Genomic DNA, 23,187 nt, shown 5'->3' with positions numbered 1-23,187 from the left:
TCACCTGCAAGGGCCCCCTTCCCAAGTCGGGGCAGATTCTGAGGTCCCGGAGGTCAGGGCGTCCCTCTAGGAGTTTGGGGGGCAGGATTAAATCCCAGACATACACTTGTGTGTCTCACTAAAGGCATTCCTCTGTTCTCTGGACTGTTTTGGGGGCTACATGGTGCGTATTTTTCATCTTTCAAGGAGTAGGTAGGACAGACGGATCTCCTCCGCGGTGGGCTGTTGTCATTGAAGGAGAAGCTCTTTTCTAGAGACCCCATGGGCTCTTGCTGGGGGATCTGTGGGCTCCTGCCTTGCCCGAGAAGGGCCTGGGTCCCGGATACCCTCGATCCAGACCTGTGTCCCTCAGGCCCCCCTGAGCTTGCTGCTCACCTACCAGGGCACTGCTCCCTATCCCCACCTCTTCCTGGTATGACTGAGATTAATGTGGGCCCCCTGGGCTAGTCAACTCCAGCCCTTGGGCCCCCCGCAGCCTGCCGGACAAGGTGGCAATAACCCCTGATTCCAGCAATCTGCACTTCCTGGCCTGGGCCACACTCTGCTCCCTGTGTCCGAGGCCCGAGCCCTCCCGTGTCCCATGAGCCCCACCCCTCCTGGCTGACCCCAGGTCCGGCCAGCTGCTCCTTGAGAGCTTGTGTTGACTTTCCCACTTGATCAGCTCTGTAATCTGTGGGTCAAAGGCCACATCCGCGTCCTTGGGTCTGTGCATGTGGCGGCAGGCAGATGCCCCAGCCCTGCTCTACCCCTGTGGTCACAGCCGCTGGCCCCGGGTCCGTGCAGCTCTGGGTGTTGCTCTGTGGACCCGGTGCCTCCTGGGTCGCCAGCCCTGACTGGCTGCACTTCCTGGCCATGGCTTTTCCTTGTTCAGGAAAATGGGGACATTGGAAACTTCCCCTGTGGGAGAGGCACCTCCCCAGCCTGTGGCCACTTTGGAGGCTGGATGTGGCTGCTCCTGGCAAGGGAGGGACACACTCCACTTGCTCAGCTTCACTGCCTGGGTGTGTGTGTGGGTCCTATCTTCCCACACCCAGAGCTGAGTGCTAATTCCGGGGACTCCCCAAACTCACAGGCCTTGGGACTTAGTGGTCATGTGTCCCCTGCCCCAGGGGCCCTTCTGTATTCATTCCAGCCCAGGAGGAGCCCACGCCAGGCAAGACCTAAGTAGTGTGGTCATGAAGGGTCCTGGCCATTCCCTGGGGGGGTACGCTGAGACCCTGGACCTCTGGGTGGCATATCTGATAAGCATATCAGGCCAAATCTCAGGAATTCCCTTAAGCCTTGCTCACTGTGGCTGAGCTGCCTAGGGCTAAGGGGTTGGCTCTCTGTGGGGCAGGGCCAGGTGGGGCAGGGGTGGGGTGGGGTAGGGGTGGGGGGGGTGGGGCGGCAGGAGGCATGACAGAGCAGGAGACAGCTGACCAACTGGGGACAGAGTTCCTACTGAGTATGACTTTCAGAATGACGAGGTCCCCATGATGCAAGTGCCTGTTGCTTCCTGGCCATCATGGTGCATTTAGCAGAGGGAGAGATGGCCACTGACCCAGGCACAGAGGTGACCCCCCTCCACCACAGCATGCAGGATGCAGACCTGCATGTCCTGGTGGGTGTGGGGGCGCCAGGCCTGTAGGTGGCAGGGGCCGTGGGAGATGCCCTCCAGGACCCACAGTGCACAAAGACAAAGGGTGTCAGGTGACAGTGGGGTGTCCTCTGACCGTGGTTCCAGGGGCAATGAGGCTGCTCCCCTGACCCCTGACAGTCACACTCACACTCGTGTGTCCATGTGCCCAGGCACTCAGGAGTGTGCACACTCATGCTCGCATGGATGTGGGGCCCCTCAGGGCTGCTGGTTCACAGGCCCATGTACACTCCCTGGACAGAGCACGGGAGCTGGGCGCCACCTGCTGGTAAATGTCAGCATCCTAGCATGCCACCCTCCTCTGGAACATTCCATGGGCCATCATAAGGGCTGGGCCTGCCTGGAGCCAGAAGTGGGGCAGAAGCCCTTGGCTGCACCTGACCCAAGTGGCTTGGAGGTCCCTACGTTCTCTGTGGCTCCCCCAGCTCCCTGGGATCTTGCCCCTGGGCCTCCAGATCTGGGCTTGGGCAGAGAGTGCGAGGCCCTGCACATCAGGCTGTAGGAAACCCCAGCACCCAGAGCAAACCCAGGTGGGCAGACAGTGATTTGCCCTGGGTTGGCCGGGGACCTGGTGGGGCCTGTGTGTTGCTCTGGGGGACAGAAGCCCTTGGCTGCACCTGACCTGAGGGGCTTGGAGGTCCCTATGGTCTCTGTGGCTCTGCTGAGCCTGTCCTGCAAGTGTCCAAAGCCCCAGACACGGACGCCTCATAGCCTGGCCTAGGAGGTAGGAGCAGCTTCCTGAAGGTCAAAGGGAAGGTCACCTTGCCTCCAGCCCTTGGGGACCCTTCACCAAGGACTCGGGGTGGGGTCTTCTGTGGCATCTTCCTGCGAAGTTGGGTGGTATCTGGGCCCCTTGACACACTGTCCCCACCCCTATCCCAACCCAATTCTGCTTCCCTTCCCAGCCCATGGCTGTGCTTCCCCCCAGCTCTGTGGGATCTTGTCCCTGGGCCCCCAGAGCTGATCATGTCCCCAGGAAATGCCCACAACCCAGTCCTGTGCATCCCTGCTGGGACCCCGTGGGCCGGCCTCTTGGGGATCAGGGTTTCTGCAGAGAGAGGTATGGTCTGGGGCCTGGCCTGGGACTCTGCATGTTCACCCAGCCCCTGGCACGTCTGGGGACACCTGGGGGCTGGCTCAGCTGCAGGTGGTCAGAGGGGGTTGGGTGGAAAGGTCTCCACCTCCCCAGCCAGCCCTCCTGGCTTCTTCAGGGCTCTAGATCACTATGCAGAGGCCCCAAATTCTGAGGTGTCACTTGCTGCCCCCAAAACATCCTAGTGCTCAGTCTGTGCTGCCAGAGCCAAGGGCAAGGTCAATGGTCTTGGTGGAGGTGTCAGGCCAATGTGGTAGGTCCCAGACCCAGGCCCTAGAGCCTGCTCCCCCTGACTACTGCAGCCCCAGGGAGAGGACTCTCCCCACAAGATTCTCAGAATGGGACCCCCTGTGCCCCACTCCTTGGAACACTGGCAGCAGGCCCTACTTGGACCTGGGATGTCTCCTGGTGGCTGGAGACCTGCTTGACCTGTCCAGTCTGCCCATCCTGGGGTCACAGCCTGTTTCCTTATGCACCTGTAGTTGGGGACGAGCCGCATCATAGAAGGGGGTGACAGTAGGTCATGCCTACCGAGAACCTGGCCTGTGCTGCCCCTTCAGGCCCAGTCACCTTGGTGGTCACCATGGTTGGGGCTGCTGTTGAGGCAGCAGCTGAGGATGGTATCTGGCCCCAGGTCCCCAAACTCCCAGCCAGCCACACACCCATTTCCCTGAGTCACAGCCTGTGTTAGCTCATGGGCAGACTCCTCCATGGCGCCGCATACAGCGACATGATCTCCACCCGCTGCCAGGTCCTCAGCAGCCCAACTTGTGGGGACCTCACCTCACAGGACCCTGCAGTCCCCTGGCGGCTTGCGGCAACCCACTAGGCACAGAAACTATCCTCTGCCATCAACACCTGCGAGCTTTTATTGAGCACTGGCTGTATGCAGAAACTGCTAAGGGTGGAAGGCCCCAGGGCAAACAGCAGGCTGGCTCTGAAGAGGCCAGTGAGGATCTGGGGCTCCAGACACCCCAGAAGCATGCACCCCCCAACCCAAGGTGGCCCAGCTTCTCCTCCCCCATTCCTGTCTGCCTCCCCCTGCCGCCTTCTAGCTGTCCCAGCAGTTTGCTGTCACTCTAGGGTGCCTGGTGGAGCTGCTGCAGGGGCTTGAGGTGTGGGTGGTGTGGCCACTGCCCTTCTGTTGCCCAGCCCACGTTGGACCTGGGGAAATGACTCCTAGGGACCTTCCCTGTGTCTGGAGTGGTGGGCTGCCCAGCTCTGTCCTCAGGGCCCACCTGGGACTGGGGTAGGACCAGGAGGGACCCCCTGTGCCCTCACCAAAGGGAGTGGTGGGGCTAGGTGTGGCCAGCGTCCCCCCACTCCGCCTGGGGGACAGATGCAGGGCCCATGTCCTGCCCTGTCTGGTGGCTGGCACAGTGCTCTTGATGTCCTGGGTCCCGGACCCTAACTCCCCTCCCGCATGCCTTGCCCAGCCTGTCCCTGCACTAATTTAACCCCAAGCTAAAGAGACCCAACTCCTGGGCCCCAACATGTTAGCCCACAGACCCAGCCCAGCACCCCAAACCCCAACCCTTAGTCCTTGCCTAATCTCTCTCCACAAAGGCCCCTGGCCCCTCCAGACTGACCCCCCGATTTTCCAGACTCTTGTCCAACTGTCTCCCCAGCCCCAGCCAGTTGGATACACAGGTGCTCGGGAGACAGGTGACCCCCACTGAGGCTGCACCCCCGTATGAGGAGGGTCAGACACGCAGGCTCGGAGCCCAGCCCTCCCTGGCCACATCTGGGATGTCCACTGGCACATGTGCCCTGGGCCAGAGGGTGGCCCAATGGGGGCTGGGGATGCTTCATCTCCTGCTCCCTGTGCCACTGCCCGGTTTTGGGATCTGGACAAGGGGACAGTGGCCTCTTCCCTCTGTGTCTGGGAAACAAGAAGCGGAGCTGCTCTTCTGGGACCTCCTGGCTCTCGAGATCCCTGGTTCCTGCAGCCCAGGCTGGTTCCTGCAGCCCAGGCTGGTTCCCGGAAGGTGCCAGGAGGAGGAAGGGCGGTGGCGCTGGACCCGCGCCCGCAACAGGACCTGGCCATAAACTGGGACAGGGTGAGGCTGTGATGTGGACACCTGGCCCTGGCAAACTCTCTTCCAGCCTGGCCCCCAGCTGTCAGCTCTTTGCAGGAACTGGCACCTTTGTTTGCAGGAGCTGCGTGGCATTGGCTGCCTGAGCCTGGGCAGGCTCCTCGCTGGGCCCTTGGGGAAGTGAGCAGGTGGGAGGCCCTCCCTGACCCCTACCCTGGAGGCTGTAGACACAGAGCCCACCCCTCCCAGTGTCGGGGCATAGGCCTAGAGGGGCCACTGAATAGAATTGGGTGACCAGGCAGGGAAACGGAGGCCCAGGAAACACAGGGCATGTGTGGAGTCTCCTCGGCTACTGGCTCAGCCCTGGGCTGGGGGCCTGAGCCCGTGGCTCACCTCTTCTGTGGCCGGGACTTGTCTTGGATTGAGGAACAAGGTGGCTATTGAGGCAGAACTGACCACTGTCCTTTATTTTAGGTTCTACAGGGGCCACTGAGAGGCTGGGCCGTGGCGCTCCCTCGGCTGCTCCCTCGGCTCCCAGGCCATGTGCCCACCAGGGGCATTCTCATAATATTCTCATGTGATGAGTCATCTCAGTTGCTCCCTCCAAGGCCCATGACTCCCTTGGGACCCCAAGACCCTCTGGGGGCTGTGAGCTCTGGACGCTCTTCATATCAAGACTGAGAAGTGATTTGCCTTTTTCACGAGGCTCATGTGGGGCTGATGGTGCGGAAGCTGCTCTGGCGGAGGCTGTTGGCTCCTTGGCAAGGATGTGTCTTGGCCCGGTGGGGTTCCCTTCCCCACCACACACGCCTGGGGGTTGGGTGGGTTGCCCTGCGACCCGGTGGCAAGCACCCCAGATTGACCTCCATCCAGCCTTGGGCCCGAGGTGAGGTGGGACCTGCCAGGCCCCCAGAAAGTGTGCCCCTGTACCGGGTAAACTGTGCCAGCCCCTGGCGAGAGCTGCTGGCCCTGTTCGGGGGGTGTTCAGACCCAGGATCTTGGCAGTGCTTCTCCCCGAGATGAACGGGGGGCCCCATCATTTCAGGGAAGCCAGCAGATGTCTTTGTGGCCTTTGGGAAATCGGGGCTCCCAAGGGAGGACTTTGGAGCCAGCCCTGCTGGAGAGAGTGCTTCCCAGCCCGAAGGCCTTGTTGGGCCCCAGGGATGACAGGAAGTCTGAGAGCCACGCTGGGGACCGGGTGTCTGCCCACGGAAGGTCTGTGGGACTTGGGGGGTCTTCCCGGCAACCGGCCAATGTGGCCATTGGGTGATCACCACAGCAGAGGCTCCTCCCAGGGCAAGATGGCCCAAGGGACTTTGCTGGGACCCGCGGAAAGCACGTGGTGTAAAAGGTTTGTGTCCCAGAAGACAGCTCCCCTTCAGGAAGCCGCCACTTGGGGTGCCTGGGGGCTCAGACGGTTGAGACCCACTCTTGGTTTTGGCTCAGGTCGTGATTTCGGGTCCTGGGATCAAGTCCCGTGTCACGCTCTGTGCTCAGCTCAGAGTCTGCTCAGGATTCTCTCTCCCTCTCCTCCTCCCCCTGCTCACGTCCACGCACTCGCTCTCAAACAAACAAATAAATAAATAAATAAAATCTAAAAAAAAAAAAAAAAAAGAAAAAGAAAAAACAAATACACTCTTCATGAATCCTGGCTCCCCAGAAGGCCACCAAGTAATATGGTTTTTTTTTTTCTTTAAAGATTTTATTTATTAATTCATGAGAGACACAGAGAGAGAGGCAGAGACACAGGCAGAGGGAGAAGCAGGCTCCATTCAGGGAGCCCGACGTGGGACTTGATCCCGGGACTCCAGGATCACGTCCTGGGCTGAAGGCAGGCGCTAAACCTCTGGGCCACCCAGGGATCCCACCAAGTGATATGTTGATGGAGCTGCATGGGCTCAGCTACAGAGAGGCCCTTAGCAGGGCTGGAGGGGGTGGGCAGGCGAGGGTGGGGTGTTGTGAGGTTTCAGGGTCTGCACTGAGGCAGGGTTCTCAGAGGCTTGGTGAGGATTGGGCAAATCTGAGGGCTACTCCTTCCGGACTGGTGGGCATGTAGAAGGTTGGAGGTGACTGGAGAATCCGTGCACCTTGAGCTAGATCTACCTGTAGCCTCAGGCGGTAGCTTTAGGGAACACCTGCACGTCATCGTCCAGAGCGTTTCCTGCTTTGTGTGCTGCTGAAATGTCGTGCGGCAGAGACGGTCTTGTGCCACGTCCGTCCGTTGTTATTTTTAAGGGGAGGATAAATGTGTGTCTTTCAATCATCATAGTTGTGTTTTCTAATATGCTACATATTGAGAGAGAGAACCTGCCGAAACAAATGTTTTCTGGGACCCTTGGCAAGTTTTGACTGTGCACAAGTGTCCTGAGGTCCCAGGTTGAGGAACCACCGCTGTAGAGCTGACAGGAACACCCCTGCAGATCCACAGGCCAGGGCCCCCAGTCCTGGTGGAAATGGGGCATCTAGGGGGCAACCACAGGTCCACGCAGTTCTGAGGCGGACATTCAAACCCGGCTGTTGAGAACGGCACCTGTTGGAATGATAGCAGCAGGAAGCTGGTGGACGCCAGGGTGCGGACAGGGAACCAGGGAGCCGGGCTGGGCGCAGTCCCCGGAGGTCTGCGTGTCCCCTCACCGGCAGCCCTGCCTCTGGGCCATGTCCCCGGGATCCTCCTGAGGGGCCCCAGCGGGGAGGGAGGACACCCCCGTGGGTGTGGCCCGCAGGAGGGCTGGGCAGGAAGGAGCAGCAGCGTGCGCGGGGCCCGTGCAGGACAAGGTGCTGAGGGAAGAGGCAGTCTGTGAATGAGGCACGTGGACCAAAAGGGAAAAACCAACATTCAGAAACTGCACACATTTTGCCAGAACCCACGTCCACAAAGGCTGCGGAAGAGCTATTCCTGGCAGGGATGGATCTGAGCCGGAGGAAACGTGGGAATGATGAGCAGAGAAAGCGAACGTGTGCAGACAGGAAAGTCCTCGCCCTCGGACCCATGAAACCGAGTCCCTGGGACCATCCCTGGTCACATCTCCACCAAAGTAATTGCAGTTCTGAACTTGGGGTTTATCCTTCTGATGAGCACATTCATACTTTTACAACTGTATGCGTTTCCCTGGATACCAGTCACGGTCGCGGCGTGTGTCTTCAAGCAGGAAGTTTGTTGGCTTATTTATTTATTTATTAAAAGATTTTATTTATTTATTCATGAGAGACACACAGAGAGAGGCAGAGACGGAAGCAGGCTCCATGCAGGGAGCCCGATGTGGGACTCGATTCCAGGTCTCCAGGATCACGCCCTGGGCCAAAGGCAGCGCTAAACCGCTGAGCCACCCGGGCTGCCCCAAGCAGGAAGTTTAAACTGCAAGACAGATTTTAAGGCAAGTCTCAACGTGAATCCAGCCCAAAGGTGCAGACAGGGGGCCTCCCGCCATGGCCACGCAGTGGGGACAGTTTGGAGGGGCTCTTTCTTCTGCCCCAGTGAAGCCTGCAGATGACGCAGCCTTGGGGCAGAGCCAGAGCGACAGCGAGGCTGCTACAGGTTCTTGTTAGTTTGAAATCGTGGTAAAATTCACATAAATGTACCATCTTCACTGTCTCTAAGTCCACAGCTCAGGGGCACTATGCACATTCACACTGTTGTGCAGCTGTCACCACCGTTCATCATCCCAAATAGAGACTCTGTCCCCCTGAGATACTGACCCCATCCCTCCCCCAGCCCTGTGACCACCGTCCACTCTCTGTCCCCAGGAGACACTGTCTCCATCCCTCTCCCTATGATCACCATCCACTCTGTCCCCAGGAGACACTGGCCCTGTCTCTCCCCTGGCCCTGTGACCCATCTACTCTCTGTCCCCAGGAGACACTGACCCCATCCCTCCCCCAGCCCTGTGACCACCATCCACTCTCTATCTCTGTGAACCTGGAGACTCTAGGGCTCTTGTGTGGGTGGAATCATGCAGGATGTGTCCCCTAGTGTCTGGCCTGTGTCATCCAGCATCACGTCCCCCAGGTCCACCCACACTGTGGCAGGTGTCAGCACGTCCCTCCTTGTTCAGGCTGAGTTACCATCCAGCGTGTGGATGGCCCATGTCCCCCTGTCCATCCACCCCACCCCCCGAGGTCCAGAGTGGCTGCTGCAGCCACATCCCCACCCATAGAGCAGGTGGTTGTTTCCGTAGGTTCGTGCTGACACCTGTCACTTCCTGTGTTTTGTGCTGAGAGTGCTCGGCCTGGTCCAGCATGAAGCCTGTTCCTCAAGGCCAGGGGGCTTGGCTTGGGTGTCTGGGCCCACCCAGGGGAGCCCCACCCCTTGTCCTGTCCGGGCCAAAGGCAGAGGGGCTGAGCCACACATCCGTCCTGGGGGGATGGGCCCAGGGATGGAGACCCCGTGGCCTCTTGCCCGTGCGGGGTGTCCAGAGCTCCCTGGACCCTGCTCCCCTTGTCCACAGGACAGGGCCCCGGCCCCCAAGCCAGTGGACTGGACGCCAGATGTGGGTCCTGGGCTGACATTTGCATCTTTCTTTATGGTGTTTAATTTTCAGAGATGATGCCTGAGGTGCCGGAAGCAGGACTTTATGACCTTGGGTGAACCCGGAGCTGGTGGCTGCGGCCTGTTTGCTTTGTGAATAACGTCAGTCCTGCCCTCTGCTGCCCTGACTCCTATGGTGGCGTCCTCCCTGTCCTCGCTGTCCCCCCGTCCTCGCTGTCCCTGCTGTTCCCAATGTCCCCGCCATCCTCGCCGTTCCCGCTGTCCTTCCCGTCCTCGCTGTCCCCGCCATCCCTGCCGTCCCCACTGTCCTCACCATCCTCAGTGTTCTCGCCATCCTCCCTGTCCTCCCTGGCCCCACTGTTTCCACCGTACCTGCCGTCCTCCCCGTCCTTGCCGTCGTGGGGACCTGGTGCAGACCGAGGGCCCCGGTGGAGCTGCGCAGCATTTCTGTCCCACTGTCTCAGGGATTATGTGTACCCGATTCTCCTTAAGTAACAGTGACATCTCTGGACGTAAAGCACTGGCCGGCGGCATGGCAACGTGACAGGTGCAGAAACGCAAGGCCGCCTCTGTCAGTCTGGATCCTCCACGGGGGTCCTACTATCAGCAACCTGGGGCCCTGTCCTGGTCTCCACAGGGGGCCTTTGGGGGTGAGGAGTCTGAGGCACAGCTTCCCGGTGTCTGCCCTTAGAGCCTGGAGTCTCCGGCCCCTGGATGCCGGTGCCCACCTGCTGCTGCCCTTGCTGCCGAGAAGTGACAAGAGGGGCAGGGCCAGAGGTGGGAGGATGGTGGACTGCCTGCCACCCATGGACACCCTGCCAGCGGGATATCCTTCCTGATGACCCATGGGGCTCCTTGAACCTGAGCCGATGGGCAGAGGCAGGTGAGGGTCCCCCTGCCTGGAGGATGGCGCCGACTGGTCCTCCTGGGCACACAGAGGTTCACCCCTCACGGGCTGGCCATCGCGTTGGGTCGTGGTCGGGCTGAAACAGCGTTTGTGTGTTCTCTTGCTCTGTGCTCGTACGCATGGGTGCTCCTCACTGAATTTCACATTGAATACTTGGTGAGAACATAATTTTTAATGGCTGTGAGGTGTGTCATGGCTTGGCTTCACCACCCCTCACTCAGCCAGGCCTGGTGGCAGGGGGACGGCAGGCGGCTGCAGCTCTGGTGTCAGGGACCTGAGGGTGTGAACACGGAAACCACAGGCTCCAGGGTGCAGGCGCATCTGTGACCTGAGGGCCCCCGTGGTGCTCAGCACCCCACTAGTGGAGCAGTCACGGCTCCCACCGGATGGCTGGAAACGCCTGAGCAACTGCCGACACGCAGAGCAGCACTGCAAGTCCCTTCCTCTGCATTTTCTTGGGACGTGTCTTCTCGTGAGTTTGGTCACAGCTCCCCAACAACTCGAGGCTGGTGAGCTCAGGGCAGCATCGATTGGGGGCCCATTGTGCAGTCGGAGCTGGAGAGGCTGCCGCACGGTGGGGTCAGGACCCACCGCCCCTGAACGAGGTGACCCTGGGCTGGAGCTGCGTCAATGGCCCGGCCTGCACGAACCTGCCCGGACGGGTGGGTGACCGGGACTTGTGGGGCCTCTGGGAACTGGGTCAGTTCAGAGCCCGGGTCCCACGGTCCCCAGAATCTGTGTATTCTCACCCCCTGATCCCCAGGGCACAGTCACCCCAGTAAAACCTGCAGGTCGTTTGGGGAAGGCCGGGAGGAGGGGACCGGCAGACGTTTCAGGCACTGCCCAGGGTCTTCCCTCCAGGCCAGGGTCTCGTCCATGAACTGGCTCAGCCTCAAGGTTGACCAGGGTGGGGGCCATGTGTCTCTGTTGCTGGGATGAATCCTCCCGACACTGGGATGAATGCTCGCACCGCCCAGGATGTTTCTTTTTCTTTTTCTTTTTCTTTTTCTTTTTCTTTTTCTTTTTCTTTTTCTTTTTCTTTTTCTGTTTCTTTTTCTTTTTCTGTTTCTTTTTCTTTTCTTTTCTTTTCTTTTTTTTTTGACATTTTTAATTTAAATTCAGTTTAGTTCACATACAGTGTATTATTAGTTTCAGGGTAGGATTTCATGATTCATCAGTCGCATAGAATCCCCGGGGCTCATCCCATCTCGTGCCTCCTTCATGACTGTCCCTCAGGGACCCCATCCCCCAACCCCCCTCCAGCGACCCCCTGACCACCCAGGACCCTTCTGCTCCCACAGATGGAGTGGGGATCCCGTGTGCGTCCCATCCATGTCCCTGCTGGGAATGCCCTGAGCAATCAGCCATCCCTGCAGGGCTCTGTGAGCCCGAATGTGCTGCCTGCTGCTGGACTCTGCCGTCCACCCCGGGGAGCTGTGTCCGGCTTGTGTTTGGTGGCCGAGTGCCACTGTGTGGCCCTGCCCCCAGGATCCAATTGCTGTCTTGGTGTTTAGGATTCCCAGGTCAGAGGCTGCAGATCCCCCATGAGGTGTACCTGCAAAGTGACTGCAGAGCCCCTCGAGCCTACACAGATGCCCCCTTGGTCGTGGTGAGACAGGCATGCCCAGGACCCCTTGGGGCAGGTGAGGGCTCCACTCTGGCCTCAGTCACCCTGTGCCTGGATCCCCCGGACAGATGGTGGCTCTGGCTTTTCCCGCCTTGCTCACCGTGGCCCCACTGGCCTGGGTTTCAGCCAACCCACCACCCTCTGCCATTGTGAAATGCAGGATCTCTGCTGGGTGGGCCCTTGGCTGCAATGTTGGCCTGACGCCCCTTGATGCCGTCCTCTGCGCAGGCCCTCCTCTGGGACTCAGCCCAGTGGCTTGTTTCCATCAGGGTTTGGTGGGGATGGTCATCAGGTTCCCCTGTGTGGCTGCTTTCTTCCGTCTCGTGAGCAGAGAGGCTCCCTCCCCTGAAGGCCAGGTCAGCGTTGGAAGCTTTGTCGTCTTATTTTTACTACATAAGCATTGCTCACATCAAAGATTCTCACTAAAAGTTATTTTAAAACTGAAAATTGTTTCCTTTCTTTTTTTAAATATCTTATTTATTTATTCATGAGAGACACAGAGAGGGAGGCAGAGACACAGGCAGAGAAGCAGGCTTCCTGCGGGGAGTCCGATGGGGGACTCGATCCCAGGACCCAGGGATCATGATCTGAACCAAAGGCAGATGCTCAACCCCTGAGCCACCCAGGGGTCCTGAAAATAATTTCCTTTCTGTGTTGAGTAGACACAGAGGAGTGCGGAAGCCACCTCCCGCTGCCAACCTCCCTGCCCACTGTGTACCGGCCACGGAGCTGAGAACCAGGAGAAGCAACTCACAGCTCTGGGGCCTGAGATCTGTAACCGGAGGGGTGTGGGCGGGCGTGGCCCCTCCTGGAGGCTCCTCAGGCACATCCGTTTCTGCTTCTCCGGCTTCTGGTGGCCCCTGGGCTATGGCCACTCCGCTCCAGCCACTGCTGCCATGCTCAGTGGCCTGCATGTCTGTCTGTGTGTCCCTTCCTGTGTCTGGTAAGGATGCTGCCACTCGGTTTGGGGCCGCCCTAAGTCCGGGTGGTCTCGTCTTGGGGTCTTCCACACACATTTCCAGATAAGGTCACGTTCGAGGTTTCCAGGTGGCCTTGTCTTTGGTGGCATCGTGGGGCACCACAGGGCGTGAGGACAAGCATAAGGATCCTGAGTCTCCTTCGGAAACCCGGTAGTGCCTCAAATTCTGTTCTGCATCAGGCCTGGGAGGTGGTGAGAAGCGTCTGGACCCCAAGGTTTTCCGCAGTATCTGCTGGAATGAACACGCTAGAAGGCAACCATCCTCACCCTGGTTGAGATCCCCAAGTGGCAGGAGGAGGATGAGTAGGAGGCTGGGACATGGCCATCCCTGCCTGGCTGAACCACTGCGTCTAGCATCTGGTGCCCCCTGGAAGGCCGCAGAAGACAGAGGGACAGTCCTGCCCACGTCCCCATTCACTTGGGGCAGATGGCCCCTTGGCAGCACTGCAGGTCCCAGGGACAGGTGCCTCTGCGCCAAGGATGCTCCTGATCTGGGGTCTCCTCCACCTGCAGCAGGAAACACGCCATCCTTGCCTGTGGCTTCAGCCTCTCCTTGAGTTTAGCCAGCTGCAGTCGCAGGTCTGTGCCCGATGCTCTGATCAGGCTCTCAGCTCAGTGTCGGGAAGGTGGACAGACCTGGGCTACGACCCCCTTATCCCGGTGCCTGTCTCCTCCTTGCCTCTCAGCCCGCAGCCACCCCTCTGTGCTCGCTCCGCTCTGTGGGACCCTCTGAGACCCCTTCCAGCTGCTTCCCTGAGGTGGGGGCACAGGCCAGGGCATGGGGAGGGGCATGGGGAGCATAAGGGGGCATTGTGGGGACGGTGGGCCCCTGGCCTCATCCAGCCCCACATGCAGGAGCTTGGGTGGTTGAGTGCCCTGGGTCCCGGGGGCCCCACCACTCCCCTTCTGTTCTTGGGGCTCACAGCCTTCCAACCCCAAGTAATAATGCCTCATGTAAACTCCCCTCCTCCGAGACACCTGGCATGGTTCAGGCCTCTCCCACCTGGTAGAAGTTTCTCTGTTGTGCTTTGGGAAAGCGGGTCCTGCCTTGCTTCTGGGCCATGTGGGGCTGCCTGGCTGGGACAGCAGGTGGATCCACCAAGCTCGGACTCCCCAAGAGTGGATTCCCGGCCTCCCACGGGCACCACAGGGTTTCGAGAGGCTGTGGACGGGAAGCGGGGGTGGGGGGAGCAGCCTCTGGAGGCCTGGGGAAGGCTGCACAAGGGCAGCGGCCGCTGCAATGCCTGTTTCTGTCCAAGCCGGGGCCTCCTGGGGACTCGTCTGTCATCTGTGGCCAGCTGGCAGAGGACTGGGGCTCGGTTCAGGGGTGTCTGCAGGGTGTGCAGGCTGGTCCCCCAGTAAGATGGAGGCCAGAGTACTGGCTCTATTGCACGTATCCCCAGGAAGCTCAAGCCAGAGAGCAGAGTCTGAGGCACAGAACTCAAGTCTCACTGTACCCGACAGCCGGTACTGGTGGCCTCACCCTGGCCACCGTCCCCAAAGCTGGACTGTCTTCATGGTCCATTGGTCTGGGGGCAAGGGGAGGATTTTCCCACTGGTGACCTTACCCCCACTGGTCAGAGTGTCACCTGCTGGGTGGCATCCCCACAACCAGGGGTGTGCATGAATGGGTGCCGGCCAGGTATGCCTGGGGGACGCCGGGGAAGACCTGTGTGGGAGGGGGTGCTCGGGTAGGACGTGCCTGCAGGGAGCCACTTGGCGGCCACCCAGAGCTGCTGCCCAGCAGACCAGAGGTGGTGTGTCAAGGGTGCCCGATGGCCCCCAAAGACAGTATGCTGGCCTGGGCATTGGTTGGCTGCTGGCCTGGACTGTGAAGTGGCTGGAGGTCTGGATCCACGCTGGTTCCCAGGCAGTGGCCGAAGATGTGGCTGACTGTTCCCAGGCCCAGAACACAGAGCTGTGGGGCTGAGGGGTCTGGGGAGGAGGGGCTGCACGGGCCCCACAAGGGGGCAGAGGCCTGTGTGTCCCACGGGAGTGCCCTCCTAAGATGCCGCAGCAAGCCGGTGGGGGGCATGACCAGTTCAGAGGTCATCACCTTCTTCTCGGGTCTCTCTGTGGCTTGCTCAGTGGCCCTCGGGGCAGGACGGGGCTCTGCACAGCTGAACACACACAGGGTCCCTGGGGCTAGGCCGGCCCTGGGTCCTCATCCATCACGGAGGGCCAGAAACCGGTCCCCACGGTTTTTCCAGGTGTGGACTTGCTTTTCCTGCTGCAGAACTTCTGTTAGCCCATCGTCCATGGACACAGCAGCATCTCCTCCGCTGCCGTGGACCCCGCCCCCGTGGTGTCCTGCTGGTGTTCTCATCTTGGGACATTGAGGCGCAGCAGGGCTTCAGGCTTCACCCAGAAGCGTCGGTCCGGTATTGAGGCGGGACGGCTCAGGAAGACTGGCTCACCAGGATGAGCCATGGTGGCGCCGGGGGACTGGCCGGGGAGGGGTGGGCTGTGTGCTGGGCAGCAATGTCCGCGCTGCCACCCGGTGGCCTGCTCTTCGAACGTGGCTCTCCTTCCAGCCAGAGTCTTGGTTCTGAAGGGAGGGCCGCTCCCACCTGTGGACACAGGATGGGATAATAGAATCGTGGGTTGAGGGTGACCTGGGGACCTCTCCTGCCTGTGAGCCACCAGGTGAAATGGGAAGGGTCATCTTGGCTGGGGCAGTGGGTCCTCACGTCTGTGGGGAAGTCAGACTGTGGCCCAGACTGGGAAGAAATACATGGAATCCAGAATAAATGCTTGGTTTCACAAACCTTCTTTTGGGATAATGTTTGGCTTACAAAACAGTTGCAAAAATAGCACAGAGACAAAGCGAGTGCCCCCCTGATGTCCCCAACAGCGCCACACTCAGCCACATGAGTAACCTTGTTCACCTGCGGACCATGCAGACGCCATCCCCACGCCTCTGGCTTTTCCGTTGTCCCTTAGTTGTGTCATGACTCCTCTGCTGGGTGGCAGCTCCTCCTGTGTTCCCTTGTCTCCTCTGACCTTGACACTTTGAACAGCCCGGGTCAGGTATTTCCTAAAACGTCCCTGAGTTTGAGTTTGTTGGATGCGTTTTTCACGAGCGAGTGGAAGTTTTGCTGAAGTGAGGTGCCGTCTTAGCGCACCGTATTGGGGTGCGTGTGATGTGGCTACACCGGGTTCCCGGTGGAGCCAACTAACCTCTGTCGCTTGGACGACGGGCTGTCTGCCACCTTTCTCCACCACTTCCACTTCCTACCTTTTTTCTACTTCTTAGCTAATTTATCATTTTCTTACTTATTAACTGATGAATATTTGCAGGAAGTAACTTGAGTCTGTGCATATAACTTGTTTCTCTTTGAATGTGGGCCGCTGACCGCGGTGTCCATCAGTAGACACTTTCCATAGCAATGAATCCCACGGGACCTGGTGGTGATTTCTCCTTCCCTCTCTCCTTCTAGCTTAAGGAATTGGAATTCCTCTCTAGGAATGCGCTGTTCCTTCTCTGGTATTTGCTTATCCAATCATTTATATTACAACGGACTTGTTGATATTTGTTTTAGTCCCTGGTTTATAATCTCATTTTACAGCTACTAATTTTTTTGCTTAAATTTCTCCAGCTCCGGCTTTTGGGAGTGGCCTCAGGTGGCCTCTGAGCCCTTCTGACACACTCCATCATTTTTTGAACACTTCCTTATTTTCTGCCACCACAAGTTTATCTCATAATTTCCTGTCCAGGGGAGCTCAACTACTTCTCCAGGGAGCCCTGGTTCCTGTTATTGGAGAAGTGTATTTAGAAACCAAGTCCTGGGAGGCACCTGGCTGCCTCAGTCAGTGGAGCGTGTGACTCTTGATCTCAGGGTCATGAGTTCAAGCCCCACGTTGGATGTGGAGCCTACTTAAAATAAATTTTTTTTTAAAAAGCAAGACCTGGGCACTGGGTGTGGTCACTACTCCTTGGGTGTAGGTCCTCTCAGTGGGCCACACTAGAAAAATACATGTATGTATGTTACCTACATACACAAATCCATCCATTTCTCTATTTCTACCTATTATTGATAACTTACCCAGTACATCTTATTTTAAGACACTGGGGGTGGGGCATTTTGTTACGCAGCAATAGCAATAGTAGAAGCACTTGGTGGGGACCTTGTGAACTTTATTTCCAGGCTCTGTGGCCAGATGGCTTTCGAGAAGACACTGTTGAAAGGTGGGGAGGGGGGAATGCATTTCCTTCCCTTTCCAGCCTCTTCAGAGCCTCTCTCCAGTTGCAGAGGATGGCTCCCACCTGTGTCAGCTCCCTTGGGCACTCCCACCAACAGCCATGCCAACCCCCTCAGTGCCTCTTCTGCCCTGCCTCCAGCCACAAGAGTGGAAGCTATTCTCTGCTGCTCCTTTTTTTAATAAGAGTTTTTTTTGAAGATTTTATTTATTTATTCATGAGAGACAGAGAGAGAGAGAGAGACAGAGAGAGAGAGACAGAGACAGAGACAGAGACAGAAACAGAGACATAGGCAGAGGGAGAAGCCAGCTCCCTGCAGGGAGCCCAATGTGGGACTCCATCCCAGGATCCTGGGATCATGACATGAGCCAAAGGCAGACTATGCTCAATCATGGAGTCATCTAGGCATCCCTCTGCTTCTGCCAATGTCCCTGCCTCAGGGCCCCCTTTTGCTCTGCCAACCTTCAGCACTAAGTAACCAATTCTCTGAATCCTCTGTGTTTGAAATCCCTAGTGTGGTTTCTTTTTCCTGTTGGGATAGTAACTGATACAAGGTGGATTTTTGGCTCAGTCCAGGAGCCAAGGGCTGGAGAGAGACTACAGGGCAGGTGAGAGGACAAGTGGGTCCCCAGAGACAGAGCCCCAGGGAGGAGGCTTCACAATTTGTGGGGTGCCACAGAACCAGGATTTGGGGGGAAGTATAGCACTAAGTAGTTACAATAGAGAAGAAGAAAGAAGAGTCTCACATCAATAATCTCATCTTCCACCTTGAAAAACTAGAAAAGGGGATCCCTGGGTGGCGCAGCGGTTTGGCGCCTGCCTTTGGCCCAGGGCGCAATCCTGGAGACCTGGGATCGAATCCCACGTCGGGCTCCCGGTGCATGGAGCCTGCTTCTCCCTCTGCCTGTGTCTCTGCCTCTCTCTCTCTCTCTGTGTGACTATCCTAAATAAATAAAAATTAAAAAAAAAAAAAAAAAGAAAAACTAGAAAAGAAAAAGAAGAGCTAATTAAACCCAGTGTAAGAAAGGAATATCAAAGATAGGATGAAGCAGAAAACAAAATGAAGCACCAGAGGAAAATCAATGAATCAAATTGAAAAACTGGTTATTTGAGAAGATTATAAAATTAACAAACTGATAGAAAACAGAGAAGACACAAAGTATGAACACCAGGAATGAGAGGCGACATCACTACGATCCCACAGAGGTTAGAATGATAACAAAGGGAATATTGTGAACAACTTTCGCTTATAAATGTAGCAACTGAAATGAAATGGACAGATTTCTTAAAAGACATAATTTACTGGAATTATCCTCACTCAAGAGGAAGTAATTTGAAAGGCTCCCTATATTAAAGAAAGAAAACAAAACCAAAAACCTTCACACAAAGAAAGTTTTAGGCCCAGCTCTAGGCTCTAGGCTCACTGGTGAATTCCATTAAACATTTAAGGAATAAATAACAGCAATGTGGCACAGACTCTTCCAGAAAAATTGAAAAGGAAGGAATATTTCCTACCCCTTTCTCTGAGGCCATATTAATTACTCTGAAGCCAAAACCACACAGACACCACAAAAGAAGAAAAACTATAGACTAACATCCCTCATGAACATAGATGCAAAAATTCTAAACAAACTTTTGGTAAATCTAATAACATAGGGCAATCATGTCTAATTGGGGTTTATTCCAGGAATTCAGGGTTGATGATCATCAAAATCAATGTAAAGCACCATATTACCAGGCTAAAGAAGAAGAACCATATAATCCTCTCTAATAGATACAGAAAAAAAGAAAAAGAACATTTAGCAAGGTTCAACACCCATTCCAATAAAAACTCTCAGCAATCTAAAAATAGAAGAGATTTTCTGGATAAAGGGCATTTATTAAAAGTGCACAGCTGACATCATGCTTAATGACTAAATGCTTTTCCCAGGAACACAACCAGGATACAGGCTCACACCTCATCAACCAATGCTGTGCTGAAACCACAGCCAGTGCAGTCAGGAAGAGAGGTTAATAAAAAACATCTAGATTGGCAAGGAAGAAGTAAGATTGTCTTTATTCACAGGTGACACAATCTTCTAGGTAGTAAATCTAGAATCTACAAAAAAGCTGCTATAATTAATGTGTGAGTCTATCAAGGTTGTAGGTTCCAGAAGATCAATGTACAAAAAATGATATTTTTATAAACTGACAATAATCAGAAATTGAAATTAAGACACCATTTTCAAAAGTGTGAAAAACATGAAACACTGAGAGAAAAATCTGGCAACAGATGTGAAAGGCCCATGCAAGTGAACACAACACATTGCTGGGAAAAATTAAAGACATAACCAGTGGAGAGATAGACCATGTCTGTGGGTTGGAAGTTGCAGTATCACTAAGGTCAATTCTTCCCAAACTCATCTGTAGATATGATGCGATCTCAGCCAAAACCCTAGCAGGCTCTTTTGTAGAAGTTGACAATTGATTCTGAGATTCAGATGGAAACGTGGAGGACAGAGAATAGTCAAAACAACCCTTAGACAGAATATGGTTGCAGGGCGGACGTTAACTGATATTACAGTTACCACTAAGCTACAGTAATCAGAGTAGTGTGTCTGAGCATAAAGGTAGACAAATCGATCGGTGTAACAGAGGAGAGAGTCCAGAAATAAACTCACCTGTATATAAACAACTAATTCTTAAAAAGTTGTGAACACTGTGCCATGAAGAGGGGCAGCCCTGCCCACGAAAGCTGGCAGGACCGCTGGATATCCACGTGCCCATGCGCACTTCAATAAACTTCAAGCCTTACCTTATACCGCATGAAAACATTAACTCAAAATGGATCGTGTAAAACCTAAATGTATAAAATTTCTAGAGGAAAAGATAGGAGAAAATATTTGTGACCTTAAGCTAGGGAAAGATTTCTTGCATATTCGTTACAATACCGAAGGCACTGCAGTCCTACATAGAAGAGCAACTTGGTAAATTGGATCTCATGAAGATGAAACTTCCACTCTTTAGAAGATACTGGAGAGAAAATAAAGAGACAAGCCATTGGCACGGAGAATATTTACAAACGATGTCTGTGATAAAGGACTGGTGTCTAGAATATAGAAATAACTCCTTAGAGCTCAACAAAAACCACTCAGATAACTCAATAAATAGTACGCCAAAGACTTCAGTAGACACTCCACCAAAGGAGACATATGGACAGATGATAAGCACAGGGAAAGATTCTCAACATCGCTGGTCAATAGCGAAATGCAAATTAAAGCCATAACGAGACACCATCCTACACCTATTGTAGTGGCTAAAAATTAAGAAGACTGATGAGCGTGTACTGTGTAGATCCATTTACATAAAATCCCAGAAAATGCAAACTAATCTGTAGGGTCAGAAAAGAGATCAGAAGACTGATCATCCTAAGTGCTGACAAGGCTGTGGAGTGGGTGGACCTCACACTTAGGTGGCTACGTGATGCACCACCGTGTGGCGGTTCCTGTGACACTACCCCCCCCCCCCCCCCAGGTAGACAGGTCCACACGAAGACATGCTCACAGCGGATGGGTTTGTGATTGCCTTCAAACTGAAAACAACCCAAATGTCCATCAACAGGAGAATGAATAAACACGCCATTTTATGTCCACACGAAAGAAAAACCACTCAGTAATAAGAGGGCTTGAACGGGTGATACATGCAACGGTGCAGGTGAATCTCAGAGTAGTTATGCTGAGTGAAAGAAGCCACACAAATGAAGAGCATGTACTCTGTAGATCCATTTACATAAAATACCAGAAAATGCAAACTAATCTGTAGGGTCAGAAAAGAGATCAGAGGCACCTCTTGAGCAGGGAAGGAGCATGAGGAGTCTTTCACCGGTGATGGCTGTACGCAAGGTCACCGTGACCATGTATATGTGTCAAACTGATGATTGGACACTTAAGCATGTTCATTGTGTATGAGCTACATCTCAGTAAAGCCACTTTAAAATATTTTGAATTGCAGCTATTAGGAGAAATTTTGTCCTGAATATTCAAGAGCAGAAATCATGAGTGTTTTCCTTGTTGCAACATAAAATCATAGTCATAATTTATAAGGGGCACAAAATATTCTAGAATTATTTTAACAATCAGAGATTTAAAATAAATCGTAAAAATATATCCCAAACACAACTGCAATGGTGGTAAAAAAGTCAGTGTTTGTAAGGGTTTTGGGGGAGGGCTGACTAGGTGGAGAAGTGTGATTTGAGGCAGCGGAATTCATGCCCTGTGCATTTGCTAAAACTACAGAACTTTTATGAGTGAAGCTTATATGTAAAATGAAAAAGGGAGGGTGGAGGTTGGGGATCCCAGGATGGCATGCAGAAACGTGACAGACAATCCAGCTGTGTTACAAATATGTGAACTGACTTCTCTGGGGGCTGGGGGAAGGCGCAGGGCTCTGTCCTTGGGGGGTCCACACAGAGCCCTCTCCTGGGACTCAATACCACCTGGGCACATCTGATTTCCTGTTACTCATGTTGGGGTTCTCCAAAGAGCAATAGTCAACCCTCTGTGAAAAATGGCCACAGCACTGTCAATCAGTGGACAGCATCAGCTCTGGGCAGAGGAGACTCATGGGGTCCACTGCATGGCTAGTGAGCTCACGGTGCTCCTTCACCCTCCTTGATCCTTGGTTTCCTTATCTCTAGGATGGAGTAATGGGAGCACTTGCTTCCCAGGGCTTTGGATGAATTTAATTCATCCACACATCCATCCACTATCAGTAGTGGCCACTGCCTGCAGATGATAAGCCCTCATGAGGTGCGAGCTGAGGAGAGCATAGAAAGCATACCCTATCACCCCAGGAGATTTCATTTCTTCATCCATCCACTCATCCACTCATAGACCATTCACCCACCCAATCATCTATCCACCCATTAACCTCTTCATCCACCCATCTACCCACTATCCATCCACACGCTCACCCACCCACCCACCCATCTACTATTCATCCATCCATCCACAATCCACACATCCACCCACCCATCCATCCACTACCCATCCATCCACTATCCATCCATCCACTATCCATCCACCCATCCATCCCATCCACTCTCCATCTTTTGATCCATCCACCATCCATCCATCCACACATCCACCCATCCATTCATCCATCCATCCATCCATTATCCATCCACCCACCATCCATCCACACATCCACCCATCCATTCATCCATCCATCCATCCATCCATCCATCCATCCATCCATTATCCATCCACCCACCATCCATCCATCCACTATCCATCCATCCATCCATCCATCCATCTACTATCCATCCATCCATCCACCCATCTACCCATCCATCCATCCATTATCCATCCACCCACCATCCATCCATCCACTATCCATCCATCCATCCATCCATCCATCCATCCATCCACAATCCATCCATCCATCCATCCATACATCCATCCACATATCCACCATCCATCCACTCTCCATCCATTCATCTACACATCCATCCATCCATCCATCCACGCATCTATCCATCCATCCACTATCCGTCCATTCATCCATCCACACATCCGTCCATTCACACATCCATCCATCCATCCATCCATCCATCCATCATCCATCCACCATCCATCCATCCATCCATCCATCCATCCACTATCCATCCATCTTTTGATCCACCCACCATCCATCCACCATCCATCCACTATCCATCCATCCATCCATCCATCCATCCATCCATCCATCCATCCATTTTTTGATCCATCCATCCATCCATCCATCCATCCATCCATCCATCCATCCACACATCTATCTATCCACCCATCCACCAATCCATCCATCCATCCATCCATCCATCCATCCATCCATCCATCCATCCACACATCTATCTATCCACCCATCCACCAATCCATCTGTCCACCAATCCATCCATCCATCCATCCATCCATCCATCCATCCATCCATCCATCCACTATGCAATCATTCAACAATCCTTCCATCCACTCATGATCCACCTATCCCTCTCTCCCTTCCTCTCTCCCTCCACCACCCAGCCACCCAGAAGGAAAGTTACTGAACACATTCACTGTGAAGCTGGCCTATGGAGGAGCCCACATAGGCTACGGTCCTCAAGGCATTTATAGCAAGAAGGCCAGTAGTGGCCACACATTGTGGCCAGGGTGGTGAGAGCCATGGTCAGGGCAAGGGCATGGCACTTGGGCCAGGTCTCAAGGTGGGGGT

The sequence above is a fragment of the Vulpes vulpes genome, chromosome 5, assembly GCF_048418805.1.
Source record: "Vulpes vulpes isolate BD-2025 chromosome 5, VulVul3, whole genome shotgun sequence".
Classification (NCBI taxonomy): Eukaryota; Metazoa; Chordata; class Mammalia; order Carnivora; family Canidae; genus Vulpes; species Vulpes vulpes.
Note: the sequence above shows the minus strand (reverse complement) of the source record.